This window comes from Sorex araneus, chromosome 2 (genome assembly GCF_027595985.1).
Source record: "Sorex araneus isolate mSorAra2 chromosome 2, mSorAra2.pri, whole genome shotgun sequence".
Classification (NCBI taxonomy): domain Eukaryota; kingdom Metazoa; phylum Chordata; class Mammalia; order Eulipotyphla; family Soricidae; genus Sorex; species Sorex araneus.
In genome coordinates, this window is record NC_073303.1 from 137443064 (window position 1) to 137463247 (window position 20184).

Genomic DNA, 20184 nt, shown 5'->3' on the forward strand with positions numbered 1-20184 from the left:
ACATTGTACAGAATTTAATGGTAAAATTGTGCTTATTGTATCAAAGAGTGTTCAGAAAGCACATGGGAATTTCAACATTTAAGGGAAATGCAAACTTTTAAAAACAATTGATAGTCTCTTGCCCCCGCACCTGGCTGTCTTCACCAGGGCCCCTTGGTGGGGGAGGGTTGAGTTTCCTTCCCCGCCCCGAGCTAAGACCCTGCAGCCAAAGACCTCTGGAACCCAGCCCAGCCACGGCCATGCTCAAGGCCCTCTCTACGTGTTCGGATGAGCCTCACGCATGAAAGAACCAGCAGAGGAACCCAGGTGTGCGGGACCCGGAGCTGAAATCTCCAAACCTGCTCAGATTGGGACTTGGCCTCTTCCACCCGGATCCCCCATTTTCCAGTAGCTAGGCGGTCACACCCAGAAACTGCTCCCCACGCCATGTCATCTCATCAAAGGCCAACATCCAAAGACTATAAAACCAAGCTCCTGAAAGCAACATCTTATAGCCTAGTTCTCATTCTCAGAGAACCTGGCAAACTACCAAGAGTTTCCTGCCCACATGGGAGGGCCTAGCGAGCTCCCCGTGGTGTATTCATATGCCAAAATCAGTAACAATGATGGGTCTCATTTCCCTGACCCTGAAAGAGCCTCCAATGTGGCACCATTGGGAAGGACAAGTAAAGAGAGGCTTCTAAAATCTCAGGGCTAGGATGAATAGAGACATTACTGAGACCGCTCGAGAAAATCGACAATCAACAGGTTGATGATGATGATGATGATGATGATGATGATGATGAAGAGACACAGAGTGGCAAAATGGATTCAGAAACTGAACCCAACATTCTGCTGCCTACAAAAAACACATCTGAACAGTCAGAGCAAACACAGACTCAAAGTCAAAGGATGGAAAACAATCCTGCAAGCAAACAACTCCCTTGAAAAAGCTGGGGTGCCCATACTAGTATCCAACAACATACATTTCAGGTTGTTAAGTATGGATACTTATAAATACTATAAAGCATAGCCTCCTGGTCCCTGAGTACCACATTACCAGGTCTTTGATACCCAGAAAAACCACTGCTCGGAGTGATACCCTCTGTGAGTATAACCCATATAAATAATAATCATATATAAAATTGGTTCATTAATTAAAAAATCACAATAATGCAAGATGGAAGAACAGAAGCATCTGCACAGAGAAGAGGGATGATGGTAATTTTTCGCCATTACCTATTTTTTTCTGTAGCTTTCAGACTTTTCAAAAGTTAAAGTGTATAGACTTTTCTTTAAAGGTGCACTTACTAACCACATGTACAAATTCCTGGTAAAGCAACTAAACTAATGATGTGACATTTGAGAGGACTTCTACACTAGTGAGTAAGAAAATTAACATTGATTTCACAGTCTAAAGACTCACTTCTCCATGGGGCACCATTATAACTAAAAGCCATACATGAAACATTGCTGTGAGAAACTCCAGCACTATATTACTGTAATCTTTTGAGTCCATAATCATAGACTTTTTTTTTAATCAGTGCCTTATGTAAATGAAAGAAAAATCTCCATTATTTTCTGAGACCATATCAATTTAAAAATATAGCTTTCAGTTCCATGTTTCTGGAGGAACATTCTTAGAAATTAGTTCATTTAGTGGTGTTGTTGGGCTGGAGCGATAGCACAGCTGTAGGGCGTTTGCCTTGCATGCAGCTGACGCCGTGTTCAATTCCTCCGCCCCTCTCAGAGAGCCTGGCAAGCTAACGAGAGTATCTCGCCCGCACGGCAGAGCCTGGCAAGCTATCCGTGGCGTATTGGATATGCCAAAAACAGTAACAATAAGTCTCACAATGAGAGATGTTACTGGTGCCCACTTGAACAAATCAATGAGCAATGGAATGACAGTGACAGTGACAGTGGTGGTGTTGGGGGGGAGATACAATCCTGATCTACATTTAGAAGTAAATTCTCTACAGGTAGGCATTAGGAGTTGGGCCTTTTTCTTGGTCTGAATTAAAGTTTTGCAACTTTGGTATTTATGTCCTGCATGTGAGTCTCTGAGATAGGGAGAGATCCTCACTATTACAATCTCTGCTACACATTCTACTCTCATCTTAGTCTGAGCTATTCTGTCTCTCTAGCTGCACAGGGTTACCTCTTTTTATTAACTTTCTCATGATGTAAATTCATATCCATCATTCATGCAAGCTAAAATTGAGACCACAAGTACTATTTCTTAATTTGTATTTGCTCAACTTCTAAACATGGATACAAGGATTCTAGAGGAATCAAAAAATTAGTTTTGTTATTGTGATCTTAGAGATTAATCTGAGGGTTTCACATATGGGAGACATGTGCTTCACCACTGAACCATACTCCCCACCCACAGCATGGAAACTAGAAGCATGGAACACACTTATCTCTAAATTCCTGTAAGAAGAAGTTAGAAAGGTGAGGACACCCTCAGAATCTATCAAGTGAATTTCCAAGGGTCTATAAAGTGAATGTAAAAAAAAAATAAAGTGAATGTAAAGGATTACTATCTGAATTTACTCTCAAATGTCACATGGTAGGAGCCAAAGAGCAGTGTAAAGGTTCAGGCTCTTGCCTTGCATTCTAGTGATTCAGTTTGAATCAACAGGACCTGCTAAGGGTCAATTCTGAGCACAGAGCCATGAATAGCCCCTAAGTACCAATGGGTATGACACAAAGCTGTGCCAGCCCCTGTAAGTAACATAGTGACTAAATAAAACACATCACCAGTATTTACAGAATACATCTATTTAGAGTGACAATTACATTGGCTTATATTAAAAGGTAAGTTAGGGAGAACTTTGTATAAGTTTAAGCAGTAAGAAAAAATAGAGAAAGAAGTATCATTGTCTCAGGATTCATTATGGCTCTTAGAGCTATAACTTTATTAATATGGATAGGTGGGAAAGATGAGGAAGGAAGGACTAGGTAGAGCCTAGATGAGGGACAACAACCTAGCAGGTGGTGAGCCTGCCCTTGAATATCAGGGTCTGAGAGGAGTTTATGATCTGCTGAAGACATGCCAGAATCGGGTGGAGGCCCACCTAGAATGAGACACACCTAGAATGGGGCATTTTAGGAGCGCCTCCCTACAGAGCAAGTTGCCTCTGGAGCAGGCCCAGGATGAGTGAACTGGACTATAGGTCAAAACACAAGACTGGACCAGAGAAGAACCACAGCCAAGGGGCCCAAGAGACACATGTTTCACCCTGAGTACTCATCAATACAAGAGACCAGGATTATAGCAGCAAAGCTATGTGCAGAATATCCCTTTGACCAATGACGTCAATATTTGGTTCTACATCTATTTCTTTCCTGCCTGCATGAAATCCAGTTCAGAATATTGGGCCCCCTGAGTTTCAAGTGGCCTATTTGATAAGGCAAGAAACAAACATTCTCAGAAATTTTTTTGACAAAGCATCTGATATTTGCCATTTTCTTATAATGTTATAATCTCATTAGAAGAAATAAAATGGGGTAATATTCTAAATGAGAAGTGGCTTAAAGAGTTAAGTCCACATGTGTTTTTTCCTATGTGTGTAGAGGAAGGGATCTCATAATAACAAAACTAACACATTTTAATAAATGGCAGTATATTTCAAATTTAGGGAAGCTTGAAGATCTATGAAAGTACCTTTTATGCAAAATATTTATATGAGAGTATAAATAAAACATACACTGTAAAGTAAAATACTTTGAAATATACAGAGTATGTAACAATGCAATATGACTAAGATTGTTAAAAAAGAAAACCAGGGGGTCAGGAAATAGTGCAGCAGGTCAGACATTTGCATTGTACACAGCTGGCCCTGGTTTAACCCTAACACTGAATATGGTCCCCCAGATGCCAGCAGGAGTGATTCCTAAAGCACAAAGTCAAAAGTAACTCCTGATTACTGGAAGATGTGGCCCCCAAATAAAACAAAAACAAAAAACAAAGGCATAAAAAATTGGGGGAGAAAGACACTTCCCAAATAGCATTCAGGAGCCACTGAGCCAGTTCTGGGAGCCACTCTTAGAAATAAGAGCTGTGTAGGTTTCATGGTTCAATGCTCCAAGCAGTGCAGCTGGGGCCCACCATGGCTATAAGCTAGGTGGTGCTGGGGTGAGGATATGGCATGTGGTGCTGGACATCACTTCCACATGTCAAGCATGTACTCTAACCATTTGAGCTCTTAGGCCCCCGTTGGTTTCATTAAAGCTTCTATTTCACAGAGGAATTGCCAGAAGAGCATTGCACACTAAAGGCTCACTTCCCTGTGGCATCTTTGTATTCAAAAACAACACACACAGGACTCCTGTGAAGACTCCAAACTGCGCTTTGCAACTTTCAAGTTGGTGGCACAGAATCTGAGTGGTATGATTTTAGCTGCTCTCTTCCCTTTACACACTTTGAACTGGAAGATCTAAAGGTCCAAGACCATACAAAAATGTTACTACTTGAAAGAAATAGTCATAAGTTTCCTATTATCTTGAAATATGACTTAAAGGATAAGCTCTTTCAAAAAGTCTTAACAAATTTTCCTCAAACCCTGTTTAAGATGGAAAATGATCTCAAATGAGCCCTGCATTAGTTAGGTCCAGTTTTAAAGAAAGGAGTTGGGTTTTCCTTAGAAGCAGGCCTCACATGCTGGGGGGAAAGGCAGCTCAGATAGAGAAGGGACCACCAAGTAAAGGGTGCTAGGAGGGCTCACTTGGTATGGGAGATGAGTACTGAAAATAGACTATAGACCGAACATGATGGCCACTTAATACCTCTATTCAAACCACAACACCCCAAAGGAGAGAGAGCGAGCAAAAGGGAATGCCCTGCCACAGAGGTGGGGTGGGATGGGGGTGGTGGGAGGGATGCTGGGACCATTGGTGGTGGAAAATGGGCACTGGTAGAGGGATGGGTACTCAATTATTGTATGACTGAAATATAAGCATGAAAGTTGTAAGTCTGTAACTGTACCTCACAGTGATTCACTAATAAAAAAATTTTTAATAAAAAAAAAAGAGTTGGGTTCTTAAGGCTAGCATTTATAACCCAAGGTAAACTTTCTCATGTAATGGATTGAAAACAAAATATTGCATTTGTCATCACTCTTGAGTTGCTTTTTGACTGTACGCTATTTGCATACAAACAAAAGAGATTTTCTGTGTTTTTGTTTTGGTCTTCTGGGATGACTGTGGTAAGAATCAACCAAGCCATTTACATATTTCGAATTTCACACATTATGTTTATGTCATCTTCACCTCATTGTCAACACCCACTTTTAATTTGGAGTTGCCAGTTTAAGGGTCTTCACCTTTCCTTTGGTTCCCTCTTCTTCTTATCATCCTTATACCCTATCTTCCATCAAAAATAATCTGACTGTGAAATATACTTACTTTTAATATTTGATCTTTATTTCTTCAGGGTTAGTGTTTGTGCTTCTTAGCAAGTCATAAAGGCTCTTCACAATCTAAATCCAATTTTTCATTTTTGCTTTTATTCATCAACTTATATAATTTACCGTCTAGTCACTTGAACTGTTCACTATTCCCTGACCCTCCAAAACCCTTTATTGATGTTTTTACATTTTGTTTTTGCCTTTGTGCAAACATTCCTTATGCCCATAAAGCCCATCCTACAAAAGTATCCCCTCCCCCCTCAACACATTGGAAATCTTTCTTGCCATCCTTTCTTCCTTTTCTAACCATGTCTTCACCTTCCTCCCAGATAACACTATTTATTCTTCCATTATAATGATGTCCTCATTGTATTAAAATTTCATTTTTCATGAAGCTGGACGTGAAGGGAGAACCAGTACAGGAAACTCATTTCACTCCCCTTTGTGTCCCTGAGTCTTAGTAACAGGTCTAGTGAGTGTTTTCAAAATTTAGTATCTGTTTAATAGCTCATTAGCTATAAGTGAGGAACTTGCTAAGTACTTTAAATGTATTACTTCATTTATTAAATACAATAAAGTTACAAAGTTTTTCATATGAGAAAACTGAGAGGTTAGGCACATGTTCATGGACACATAGTTGGTGACTTCAAGATTTCAGTGAATTAAATATACCTTAATTTCTAGCCAATAATGCAATACAACCTCATTAGTATGTCATATCAGCATAGTGCCTTTGGCCTAAATGTTGTGGGAATGGTTTGCTATAATAAATAATTATGAATCTCTTCATTCTGCCCCTTCCTAATTGTGCAACTTTCAGTAAATTACTCATTTTCTTCATTGCTATTTTTAAGGGAGAAATATTTTGTTGTTTTTTTTGGGGGGGTCACACCCGGCGATGCTCAGAGGTTACTTGGCGCATGCACTCAGGAATTACTTAATCCTCACCCTCTATAAACCTGGAAACTTTAAATCTAACAGAAGTCTATATATGTAAGTAAACTGCCTAAAGTATCTTTAAACTTAAGGAATATTTTTCTTAGCTACCGCCCACCTAGAAGTAAACCTAAGAGCAGAAAGAACTAAAGGGAAAACTCTCGTGGTAGGTGTGAAGGCCTTGAAAGAAACTGAGTTTGTGTTCTTCTCATTTTCCCCTCCTCTCTTCTTTTCTAGCAATTATGAATAGTTAATACGATGGAGACTTCTAAAATTCTCCAAGTTTATGTCTTTCAAATTCCACCTTCTTTCCAATCAAGTTCTTCTTCTCTTCCAATCTACTTTCTCTCACCCCCTGGAAAAGATCTTATGATCAATTCCTGTCCAAAGTTTAAGGAATAAATTAAATGGTGCCTTCATATATTTCTGACTTTTAAACTCCCCAAGCTTCTGTCCTCCAAACTCTTAACTGTATTTAATTTGGCTCACTTTCTAGATCTAAGTCAATAGATTTTAGTGCCGGCCAGATGCTGCAGGAAGCTTAAGTGAGTAAAGCAAGCCACATGAAAGGAGCACAAAGACCCCAATGGAAGCTTGCCAACTTCTGCCAAATTCACTGGTTATTACCAATTGGGAAAATATATGTAGTGTTGTCAGGTGTCCTGATTTTCCAGGGAAGCTAGAAATTTAAATTGATGTGCAACTTAGAATTGTTAAAAATTGGCAACTAATTATAATTCAGTTCTTTTTTTATCTGTTTAAAGACAAATGTTTGTATATGTACTATTTTTGTCTGCTGGCCTTCATTTTTTGACCTCTGCTCTAGACCCTGGCTCTCTGGTTCTTGGCTTCATAGTTTGCAGAGCTTGGTATAGACCTTGACCCATCATGACTCTCTCTGAGCTCAAGCAGTTCCATCCACAGATCTTTTTTACTGCTAAGAGGAAATTCATTATGCCCTGTTCTTTCACTGTATATTTTACACATTTTTCGCTTATGTGACCAGAGCAAGTTATATTTCATCTCTAAGATTCAATTGTTACTTTTGTAAAATAATGATAACTCCCTCCTGGAATTGTGAGAATTAAATGAAACAAGATAGTTTGAAGTGCAATAAACTATCATTTCTACCAAATGATAGGAAGTGTTAACTATGGTAAAATGTCTTTACTTAGTAAATTCTAAGGATCTTTACCTGATTCATCTTTATTTTCTCAACATTTAAGAATATGTTATTGAGTAAATAAATATACAGATACTCCTATTTTCCTCCTATCTAGCCCTGAATTACTATAGTCCAGTCCCCATATAATATATTACTAATTTTTAAATTTCCAACTTGATTTTCATCAATTTATCTATTTATCTAAATATATTCTTAACCATTTTCAATCACAGTGAGATCCTCTGAATCTCTGTATTGCTAGCAGAGGTTAGAGAGCAAATCTGATGGCCTAGGAAAAATACTCTTTCTGTACATGGAAGCTTTCTTTGAAAAAACAAAAGATTCATCAGCAAGTCTTCATTCAAACTTCTCCTGAATAATAAGATTAGATTGTATGAATCAGATTTTTAGACTCAGGAAAGAGTGGTGGCCAACAGCATTCCTTGAAATAGGTCTCATCCACCAGTTAGATGTCATGAAGCTGTGCTAACCACAACCTACACTACTCATTTCTGCTAGGTCAGGGTCTATGTAGGTGGTGGTGAGTTTTATTCTCCTAACATTGAGTCCTTATTGCACCACTACATTACTTTGAACTTGTTTTCATCATGCTTAGCAAAGTAAAATCATTGTCAATTTATCTTTTTTTTAGTCAGAACAAAACCTTAATTCCATAATATAAATTTAATCTCTCATGCTGAATGAAGTCAGTCAGAATAAAAGGTACAAAATACAGAATGCTCTCTCTCATTTATGGGACTTGAAGATACATAGCAAAGTAGCAACAAAGATTAAAAGTCAATATAATTGACCCACACAATTGAGTTGGGGAGGGTGTGAGGGAGAGGGCCTGGTTCCTTGGGGGAGGGAGTATGGTTATGTTGATGGGTGTAGTGTTGGTATTACATACATAGGAAACTATTAATAGTATTGTAAACCAAAAAGCAAAATAAATAAATAAAATATGTATCTATCTCAGAAGGCAACCTTCCTATCTCACATCCTTTTCTTTTTTTTTTCCACATCCTTTCTTACTAATGCAACCTTCAAGATGAGGTTAACAACAATGGCATTTTGAGAAGATGAAGCAGATTTCCCTCTTTTCTAGCCCAGTCTTCGCTGCCTCCACACTCAACCTCTGCCATCTTGGCAGGTGTATATCCATATCTCTTGAATCATACAGCTACATAAACACCTGTATGACATATTTTCCTCATCCCACAGGACAAGGGTCATGCTTATACATCTTGTCACTGGATGAATATGGGCAAGGATGGAAAAAAAAATGCCTGGCCTCATTCCTCAGAGACTCCCAGAAGGGCTAACTACAAAAATTTACTCTCAGCAAAGCAATACAATAGGGAAGATGCATAGATGCCACCAAGCTCAGTAAGTGAAAATAATAAGACAGAAGCCTCCATCAGTACCAACCAGCTCTGGAGACTCTCAGAGAATTACTTTAGTGACACCATTGTAAGGATGTTTAATGAGATCAAAGAAATAATGGTACAGGTAGTGTGCACTGTAGCACTGTAGCACTGTCGTCCTGTTGTTCATCGATTTGCTCGAGCGGCCACCAGTAATGTCTCCATTGTGAGACTTGTTGTTACTGTTTTTGGCATATCGAATATGCCAGGGGTAGCTTGCCAGGCTCTGCGGAGTGGGTGGGATACTCTCGGTAGCTTGCCAGGCTCCCTGAGAGGGACAGAGGAATCGAACCTGGGTCGGCAGCATGCAAGGCAAACGCCCTACCTGCTGTGCTATCGCTGGATGTGAGGGAGGTCTGGCTGTGACATCTGTCACCCCATTGATCACCAGGGTTGATTTCGCTGATCTGGCTACTAGGCGGGGTACTTCCTCCTTCACCGCTCCACGTGCGTCCCTTCAGGAGCTGCGTGCTTGGTCAAAGAGAATGACCTTCCCCGAATAAAGGGGGACCCGTCTTCGGTCAAGGGTATACGAGTAGCTATGCTCCCCTGCTAGAACCTCCAAACAAGCTCTCAAGGCAGTGTGCATAACATAAGAAAATATAACATTGAAAATAAGAAAACTACAATCAGAAGAGAAAGAAATGAAGAATATGGTAGGTAACATACTTAAAAAAAAACTCATTAGAAGTCTGAGCAGCAGAATTACAGCAGCTGAGGAAAAAAATAGATGACATCCAAGATGAAATACAGAAGGGGATTGGAGAGGTAGTATAGCTGGTAGAATGCTTGTCTTGCACGAAGTGCCACCTCATACCTCCTCCCAATTCTCTGCCGGGAGTGATCACTGAATGCAGAACCAGGATTAAACCCTGAGAACTGCTGGGTGTGGCCCCCCAAATTACAGTATATTTGGTAGAGGAAACCTTTAGAAAACAACAGGAAGTGGCAAAAATTCTGAAAAGAAATGAAGAGCACAGTAGAGAATTATTTGATGAATTTAAGAGAAACAATATAAGAACCATCAATATCACTGAAAATAAAAAAGAAGACAAATTTTATGAAGAAAACTAGATAAAAAAGTCATAAATAACAGCTTCCCAGAGTTGAGGAGTACAGCACCCAGATCCAAGAGACTTGGAGTCCAACAAAAATCAACCAGAATAGGAAATCTTCAAGATACATTTTGTCAGAATGACAAAAGCTGAGGACAGAATATTGAAAACAACAAAGTCAAAAAAGGAACTTACAAGGGTAAGCCCATAGGATTTATGACACATCTATCCAATGAAACTTTACGATCCAGAAGAGAGTGTTGGGATATAGTTTTAAAAAAGAACATTTTTTAAACTCAATAAAGTGAATACATCACCAAAATACTTTATCCAGCTAGATTATTGTTCATATTTGAAGGAACAGAACAGAACTCCATGAACAGGTAATAGCTTCAGGCATTCAGAATCTTGTAATTAGTTTTGCAAAATATATTTAAGGAGTTTCTTTAAAAAAGAAGACCAACTTCTTAGCACTTTGCCATTGCATATGACATTCACATATAGGCAAATGGAAGACCTTTATGCATCTATGAAAACACACATCACTGATATAAAAAATAATCTTAGTTTATATATTTGCTCCTAATCCTAATTTGCTGAGGACAAAATTCATGTTTACTCATCTGTGGCGTATGATATGCAGCATAGAGATTAGAACAAGCATGCTAAATTAGCTTTAAGAAATATTAACAAGAATACAGAAATAAGAGATGATCAGAATGGGTGGGTATATAAATTCCATTAAGATATAACTACATGTTAATTTACTGCTTTCCAGAAATATAGCCTTTCTGATTCTATTGTCAGTAATACAAAGGCACTCATTGACAATACTGCCAATGTATTAAAATGTATTAATATGTAATAAAATATCAATTTTTATTTAATAAATAAAAATATATCAATAGTTGCATTGGTACTTTTTAATATTTAGTGAAATAAAAATTTTGAATATTTGAGAAAATTTACGTTGTTGAGGCTAGAAATGTAGCTCGTGGTAGAATACAAGTCTCAAAAGTGTGAAGCCCTGGTTTAATCCTCAGCATCAAACACACATGTACATGCATGCATGGTGCACACACAGTATTTTCAGTGTTTTATTTCAAGATAATTAAAAATTCAATAGAAGTTGAAAAAGTGTATAATGAGCTATTCTATATGCTTCACCTGGTTTCCTTCAGTGGTAGCATCTTGCATAACTGTAGCACAGTATCAAAGTCAAGAAGTTGACATTGGTATAATCCCTAGAATTTATTAAGGTTTCACCAATTTTGATTTTATATACACTGGTCTATAGGAAGGTGCATGTATATATTTGTATATAATTTAAGCACATGTGTAGGTTTAAGTAATAACTGCCATTATGATACTATTCTACTGTAAGGATCCTCTATGATGTCTCTTTGTAGTCACATCTTTCGCCACCATTCCTAAGTATGGTGACCACCAATTCATTTTCTGTCTCTGTGATTTTGCTATTTAAAGAATGTCGTATGAATGAAATCTTCTGTATGCAACACTTTGGGTTAGGAATCTTTTACTTAGTACCTGTTTCCTAGACATTTGTCTAGTTTTGTGTATTTATCAATAGTCCTTTCCTTTTTATTTTCAAGTAGCTTTTCACAGTATACAACTTTAAACATTTATCCACTGACTGACATTTTCATAAGATTTTTACTTTGATAAATGAAGCTTATATGAATATTCATATACTGATTTTTTCTTTTGAATATGTCTTTATCTCCCTGGAATAAATGTCCAAGAAATCAACTACTGGTTCTTATGGTGAAAGCATATTAAGTTTTGGAAGAAACTGCCAGACTGTTTTCCAAAGTGACTGTACCATTTCATCTTCACCAGTGTATGAATGATCCATTTTTTTCCTCTATCCTGACAACTTTTGGTATGTTCTTAATCTTAGTCATTATGATACGTGTATGATAATCTCACTATGACTTTAATTGTGCTTTCCGTGAGCATCTTTACATATACTTATTTGCATCTGTAGAAATGCTTCTTTCAAGGGGAATCTCTTTTTAAATATTTTGCCCATTATACTTGGACGATTTGTTATTTATTATTTTATCTAATAAGGAAAAATCTATCACTGGTTTTTGAATTGATGTTTCTGTAATATTTACTGAAAATGAATATTTTTGTCATTTTCATTTATTTTTTAATATTATTAAACTATTAACCAAATGGACTGATTTTTACTTCATAATTGTTTTTATTCCCAATTACACTATTAAAATATTAAGTTAATTATTTTTCTGCACTGTTTGGACTGGAACAATAGCACAGCGAATAGGGCATTTGCCTTGCACACAGCCAACCTGGGTTCAATTCCTCCGTCACTCTAGGAGAGTCTGGCAAGCTACCGAGAGTATCTCGCCCACACTACAGAGCCTGGCAAGCTACCCAGAGCATATTCAATATGCCAAAAGCAGTAACAACAAGTCTCACAACGGAGACGTTATTAGTGCCTGCTCAAACAAATTGATGGAACGACAGTGCTACAGTGCTACTCTTCATAATACTTTAAAACTCTCAGGTCATGTCTAAAGATTTATAGTTTAGTTGGTTGAAAATAGAGTGATCATCTAGGTTTATCTAGTTTTACTAGTGGTTAATTTTGGGTAAATGTGAAATTTATTTATTAACTGGACTAATCAATTAAAGGTTCATTCTTTTTATTTTTTTACTAGATATTTTAGTAAATTCTAATTTGATTTCTAACAATATAAACTATCTATAACACTTAGGCCATGTGGGCAATAATACCCCTAAGGCTACTGAAAGAAAATTTTATATTTCAAAACTATCTAAGAAAAGGTTGATTTTTTCCCCTTTTTTTTTGGGGGGGGGGAGTCATACCTGGTGATGGTCAGGGGCTACTCCTGACTCTGCATGAGGAATTACTCCTAGTGGTACTCAGGAAACCATGTGTGATACCAGGAAAAAACCCAGGCCAGCAGCGTATAAGGCAAGTGTCCTGCCTACTGGGCTTTAGCCCCTAAGAAGATGTTTTAATACCTCCATTAAAAAAATACATATTAAATATCTGCATATAAAATGCAGTTTCACTTTCCCTCATTTACCTACAAATTTTAAGTGATACCTCAAATTTTATCCACATTTTCTTTCTGGAGTCACTGGATTCACCCAGATTTCATTTGAGACTTCTAAAATAACAACTTTCTAGTGGATACACAGAACAGAATGTTTCATTTCGGTTCTAGAAACCCAACATGTAGATGATAGTTGTCAAAATTCTTTTCTTAAAGATCAACCCTGGGGGCCAGAGATATAGTACAGAGATTAACTTGCTTGCATTGCAACTCACAGCTCCTAGTTCAAATCCCTGGCACCACATGTGGTCTGAGTGCCACCAAAGGTCACTTCTAAGCAAATAACCAAGGATAGTCCCTGAGCACTGCTGAGTTTGATTCCCAAACTAAAGAAAACAAAAAATACGAATCATTTTCTTCCTGGAATTCTTCTCAAATCAGTTTTATGTGGAAAAAGGAAGTGTCGAATTTCCTGTCCTCTCATACTGAATAAATTAAAGTTTAGAAGGGAAGACGACAATAGTGTGGCAAACTAGATTTATAAACTTCAGCTTGTTTCCATGTGTCTTTTTGTCAACAGTGGACATGACTTCAGTCCAGTGACGAGGTCCCCTATTCTCATCAAACATTTTCACAAACAGTCTGTGCTGTTTCTATATATTCTCAGCTCTCTAATATATGTTCCCTCAACTTAATTACAATATTCTGCGAAGGTCGTAGGGAGTCCTGGACTGACATTTCAGTCAGTAGTCATTCTCCTACTTCACCTTTCTGTAGAATTTGACTCTGTGACTACCCTTCTCTTTGGGAAAACACTTTTCTCCTCTTAGTTTAGTTGAACTAATCAATTCTTTGTTGCCACCACCTTTCTGATTACTTTTTGGACTTTTCTCTGGCAGGAGGTACTTTCCCTAAGGTATTGTGCACACTCCTATTTCTTTGCTTAGACAAATCTGCAAGGCTATCCCTGATTCTTTGCTTAGACAAATCTGCAAGAGTTGTGGAAACAAATTACAGGAAATAGAATGACTTAAACAACAGAGATTGGTGGTCAGACAGCGCTGAAAATCAGAAGTTCATATTCTATTTCTAACTCAGACTCTCTCTTTCTAACTCAGTCTCAGTTCACTTCCTTTATTTCCCATTTTGTGAAGGCTTCCATTATGCCATAGATCTTTCCTTTAAGTGCCACTTCTACTGAAAATCATACCTTGTCAATTCTGGTGCTTCACCTCTCCTACATGCATCACCCACCTCTCATCTCATCAGAACTGCCTTTATTTCATGTCCTCAACAATTTTCCTTGGATTATTTCAATAATTTCCTGAAGAGTCTCCTTATAACCCCAAATCAATCTTGCACTCTGCTGCCAGAGGAAAAAAATTATAGCAAATTTCATTAGGTTCTCATCTGTTGATGAATTTTTAGACTTAGTTATGAATTAAGGACAAGGATATGGAGAAGTAGGTGCCTAGTCTCAAGGGATTTATTGTCCCTACACAGCTTCCACCCTATTCTCTACTATTACTGACTGTTTGCATCTCCTTGAAAATATGCATGGGATCTCCAGTGCATCTAAGTTTACCTGCTTATTTATTCACTTAGATCTTGGGTTTTTAAACCATATTAGCACCCTTAAGGCCACACTGGTGATTTATAACAGCCCCTGCTGGAATTCTGACCATCTCTTTTTTTAACCACATTATTTCTTGACTCTGTTTTAATTTTTGCACCTAAATTTGGTTCTCATTTTCCTTGGCTTCCCCTTCTTTATTAGCATTTAGCTTTCCTTTGTGATCAGAGCCACTCTCTGGAGGTGACTCACTTTATTTTGGAATCTCTCTGTTTCAGGACAGTTCTCTGTTTCAGGACAGTTCTCCTGGGGGTGCAGCCTGGTATTGTCCTGTAATATCAGAGGATATTGAGCATTTCTTCTGGGAAAAAAAAGTCCTGAATTCTAGTCCTAGCCACCAAGATGTTACATAGTCTTAGACAAAGGACTTCCTTTCCATTTCTTAATCCCAACAGTTATTATAACAAAACAAAAAACAAACAAATCCTAATACTAATAGAGTACTTACCAGAGTAAAGTTCTAAGCACCCTGTGTAATTTATCTAATGAAAACTTCACAACCACTTAATGACATATCACAATTATCAACAAATTATAAGTTTAAAAATATGAGGATTACAAAGGTTAGACAACTTGTCTAAGGATCTTAGTTAGAAGATAGTAGGAAACAAGAGGTAAACCCTAGTAGTCTGATTCCAAAGCATGGATGCTTAATCACTGCACTCTTTTTCCTTCCATTACACACCTCACTCTAGAGAAATGTCATCACATCTGTAAAATAAGGAAATGAGTGTGCTGCTATCTTTCACATGAAACAGTCTAGAAATGAGTACTGAGTAAAGTGAGCCTGTTTCAAGAGGAGTCAAGGAGTATAAAACTTCAACCCAAAGGACCAAAGCTCTAATAGCAGAATCCCACAAATGATAAGTGATCCTATACTGCTAGACAACTTCTGTTCTGAATTAGGCCAGCTATTGGCTCCTTTTGCTTAAATACACTATTTAATTTTTTCTGTCTTCAGATGTGACCCAATTCCCAAAACACAAAGTAGAAAATAAAACATGTCCTTAAGACCTGGGGGATGACTCAAAGATCTGGAGTGGATGTTTTGCTTGCTTGAGGTCTGGGTTTAGTCCCCTGAACCACTAGAAGTGATTCCTCCAAACATAAAGCTAAGAGTAGACCTTGAACACTGCCATGCGTGACTCCAAATCTAAAGCCAAAGTGGTCAGTATTTCTAAAATTTCATGTATAGATATTAGATCTACAAATACTAACATTGTATCTTCTTTATCCTTAAGCTAACCACACTAAAATATATCATCAATAAAAATTTTAACCATTTTAAAATTGTACTCATTAAAATATTCCATAATTAATTATATATTTTTAGAAACTTGTTTCTAAGATTTTTCTTATTATTATTAATAAAGGCAAGATAAAACATACACATTCCCAAAACTGTACAAATATTTATGATCTATCCTTTAAGTAAACTCTAAAAAAATGCAAAAAGCTTCATTAAAGTGCATATGTATTCTAAGGAATTTTGATATGTACCACCAAATTATTGCACAGAAATATCACATTGCTATCAGAAGGTGGTGGTAAAAGTATGAGTTGTCCTTCTTCTTAAGCAGCATATGAGAGTCTTTCCTGCTCACTTGCCTTTTAAAAAACCTATTTGCTACTGTGATTTTTTAAAAATTCTTTAATTTCTGGTGAGACTAGTTGTTATTTATTGACCATTTAAGTTTTTTCAACTTGCAGTTTCTGATTAATTTTCAGGCTCTGTGAAACAGAGATAATTTTCTTTTAAGTTAAAATTTTCATTTTTTAATGAATCACTGTCAGGTACAGTAACAGACTTAAAAACTTTTCTGCTTACGTTTCTGTCATACAATGATCAAGTACCCATCCTTCCACCAGTGCCCGTTCTCCACCACCAATGTTCCCAATATCCCTCCCTTCTCCCCCCTCACTCCCCCCCACCTCCCACCTCTGTGGCAGGTGCATTTCCTTTTACTCTCTCTATCCTTTAGGGTATTGTGGTCTGCAATGCAAGAATTGAATGGCCATCATGTTCAGTCTATAGTCTACCTTCAGCATGCATCTCCCATCCCCAGGGCGGCCCTCTAGTCACCCTTTACTGGGTAGTCCCTTCTTTATCTGAACTGTTGTTTCCCCTAGCGTGTGAGGCCGTTTCCAAGCCATGAAGCAAAGCTCCTGGTACTTATCTCTACTATTCTTGGGTGCTAGTCTCCCATTCTGTTACTTTATATTCCACAAATGAGTGCAATCTTCCTATATCTGTCCCAACAGAGAGAATCTTAATTCAAGAGTAATATTGACATATTTGGCCTGTATCATAGACTTCAGCATGTGAATCTATATATGTGTGTCATAATTACTGGTGTAAATAAGTGATAAAACTTTTGTGGTTCCACAAACACAGTCAATTCTAAAATTTATTTTTTTCATACAGTATTTCAAAATTCTATTGGAGTGAGAATAAATCTTTTCTTGAAAATACAGTTCTCATTTTTTCACATAAAGGCAGAAAAACTGTTTTCCATATCAGTAAACACTGGGTAGATGAGGGATGACTGCAATTTTGAAAAAAAAATGCTAAAAAATTTAAGAAAACAATGACTAAATAATGACTGACTTCAACTGCCTTGTCTAAGAGAGGGTGGGTGTGACTTTTTTCAGTAAATCCTCACCATGGGAGCTGCCACAGTGTGACAAAGATGGTTTAGAGCAAAATGGCAAGAAAGGATCTCAGCTCAGCTCCTTAGGAGCACATGATCTTGAATGTGTTAGGTAGCTTCTTTAAGCCAAAATGAACTCATCCATACAACAGAATGCTGATATTATTTGAGAGTCCCTGCAAAAATTAAAATTTAGTGAAATAACACAAGTTAAATACACACCATGTTCTGCACATTAAAAACCCAGTAGTAAACTGAATTACTCTCCCACTTTTCACTACCTCACTCTGCTCAGAATCTCTCTCAGCTAGCTTATGACTCATTATCTGGCTTCTGTGTTTTTTTCTCTTTTTTTCCTTGCCTTCTCTCCTTCTGCCTTCTCTATCTTATTTTCTCACCTCCACACCATACTGCCCTTGGTGTACACAAAACGTGCTATCATTTTTCATAATTTGTTATTATAAAAATCTCTTGCTTGTTTAAATAATTTGGATGTTTGAAATATTTGAAAAAAGTGCAAACTAAAATTTAATTATTCTCAAAAAACAGCAATCAATTAATTTTTTGGTACCTCAAACAATTCTCACTTTTAAGTAACAGAAGTCTTTGGTAGAAATGGGTTTTTGTTTGTTTGTTTGTTTTTGGGCCACACCTGGCAGTGTTCAGATCCCTGGTATCCTATAGGGTCCCCAAAGCACACCATGAATAATTCCTGAGTGCAGAGACAGAAATGTGGCCTGTCTCTGCATTCAGGAACTACTGCTAGTGGGGCTCAGGTGATCCTATGGAATGCCAGAAATGGAATCCATGTCAGCCGTATGCAAGACAAGTTCCCTACCCATTGTCCCTCCTACCCCCTTGGTAGAAACATTTTTAAAAGCTTCCACATATTGGACATATGAACTCAATTGAGAATGGATTCTTCAAGAATAGGAGAATGGCTTTGTGCCTTCAGCTAACATTTCACAAAATAGGGCTCCCTCCCCTCTCCATTTGTTCCTGTCTTTGGATTCTGTATAAATACCTCCTTGACACAGATTAGCATTCTTAGGTAGATAGGACAGAAAATAGCATCATCCTCAATCTCAGGTGGTCACTGAGTCACTTAAGTCTTATTAGCCTTTGAAGGAATAGTGATGATCACTTACCCACTTACGATCTGTCTTGCCTGCTTTGGCTGTTGAACAACTGTCTGGAAGTGATCCCCCTTGGCTCTCTCTGTAAGTCCTTGTTATAGTGGAAGAAGGAGCAAGCCCTCCTCTGCTTGTAAAAGCTTCCTCCCCAGTGACCAGGCACCCTGAGCTTTCTTTAATAAAAGCTGTTCCTCTTTTTTTTTTTCTTCAGGTTCTGTAGGCACTTGGTGAAGAAATTTAACCCTTTCCTTGCATTTGAGTTCATGGACTTCAATCTAAATATATAAACATACTCTTATATATATTTATATATAAATATATAAACATACTATTGTTCAGTAGTAAGGGTTCTAGACATGAATGACATCAAGCTGAGGCTGGCTAAAAATTCCCCCTCTTGAAATTCCCTCAAAAAACCTGAAAAATAAGATGATTAAAAAGAGGGGGGGAAAGCACTTCATCTGTATGATACAATAAAAGAAGAGTTTACAGATTTAGTAAGAGAACAAAATCAATCTTCTTATGGCAGTGGGAAGATAGTGAACAGCCTGCCACTGTTGATTCCCACCAACGCGTTGGAGGATTCTGCCAATTTGAAGGCAAAGGATTATCCTCCTATGATGGCTGTAAAATCAAGGAAAGAAGCAAAACTTTTTATTATTTTTAGCTCTTTTATACTGTTACAAAGGATTTAAAATAATAGAAGATTCCTGAAATAGGGAGTTTGGAAAAAAAATGGAAAAAAGGAGCATTTTATTTATTTAGTTATTTAATTTTGCTTTTTAAAAATTGAATCACCATAAGATACATAGTTATAAATTTGTTCACAATGAGTCATACAATGTAGGAGGAACATTTTAAAAATTAAGAAATGTACTTTTTTTTTTTTAAATTTTGCCTTTTGGGTCACACCTGGCAGTGCACAGGGGCTATTCCTGGCTCTGCATTCAGGAATTACTCCTGGAGGTGCTCAGAGGACCATATGGGATTCTGGGAATCGAACCCGGGTCAGTCGCGTGCAAGGCAAATGCCCTACCCGCTGTGCTATTGCTCCAGCCCCTCTGTCACTGTCACTGTCATCCCGTTGCTCATCGATTTGCTTGAGCGGGCACCAGTAATGTCTCTATTGTGAGACTTGTTGTTACTGTTTTGGGCATATCGAATACACCATGGGTAGCTTGCCAGGCTCTGCCTTGTGGGTAAGATACTCTCAGTAGCTTGCCAGGCTCTCCGGGAGGGGCGGAGGAATCAAATCCAGTTCGGCCATGTGCAAGGAAAATGCCCTACCTCCTGTCCTATTGCTCCAGCCCAGCCCCTCTACTTTTTTTTTTTTTGGATCACACCCGGCAATGCACAGGGGATGCTCCTGGCTCTGCACTCAGAAATTACTCCTGATGGTGCTTAGGGGACCAGTAGACATCCCTGAGCATTGCTGGGTATGACCCCTCTCCATAAAACGAAATAGATGAATACAGACAGCCCAAGATAAGCAAGAACTTAGAGAATTACCTTTACATAGACTTCGCAAGAAATATTCAAGTGTTGGATAACATTGGGTTTGCCCTTTTAGGCTTGCTGCAGGGAATTTAGTTTACCTTAAAGCAATGTCCTTCTGTAAATCTAAGGGGTGCTCCTTTGTATGTGATTTTCTTCTTTGACCTTGCTGCTTGCAGTATTGTTTCTTTAACCGTGGCATCCATCGTTGTGGCATTGGTGGAGGGAT

General features: G+C 37.9%; 1 protein-coding gene across 1 annotated transcript in view; it reads right to left on the bottom strand.

Moving 5' to 3' along the window:
- Positions 1-18575, bottom strand: part of CD86 (CD86 molecule) — a 76549-nt gene extending 57974 nt beyond the window's left edge. Inside the window, exon 1 of the mRNA XM_004606768.2 lies at positions 18477-18575. The gene's annotated coding sequence lies outside the window, so the exon portion shown is untranslated. The remainder of the gene's footprint in view (positions 1-18476) is intronic.
- Positions 18576-20184: the final 1609 nt, after the last annotated feature.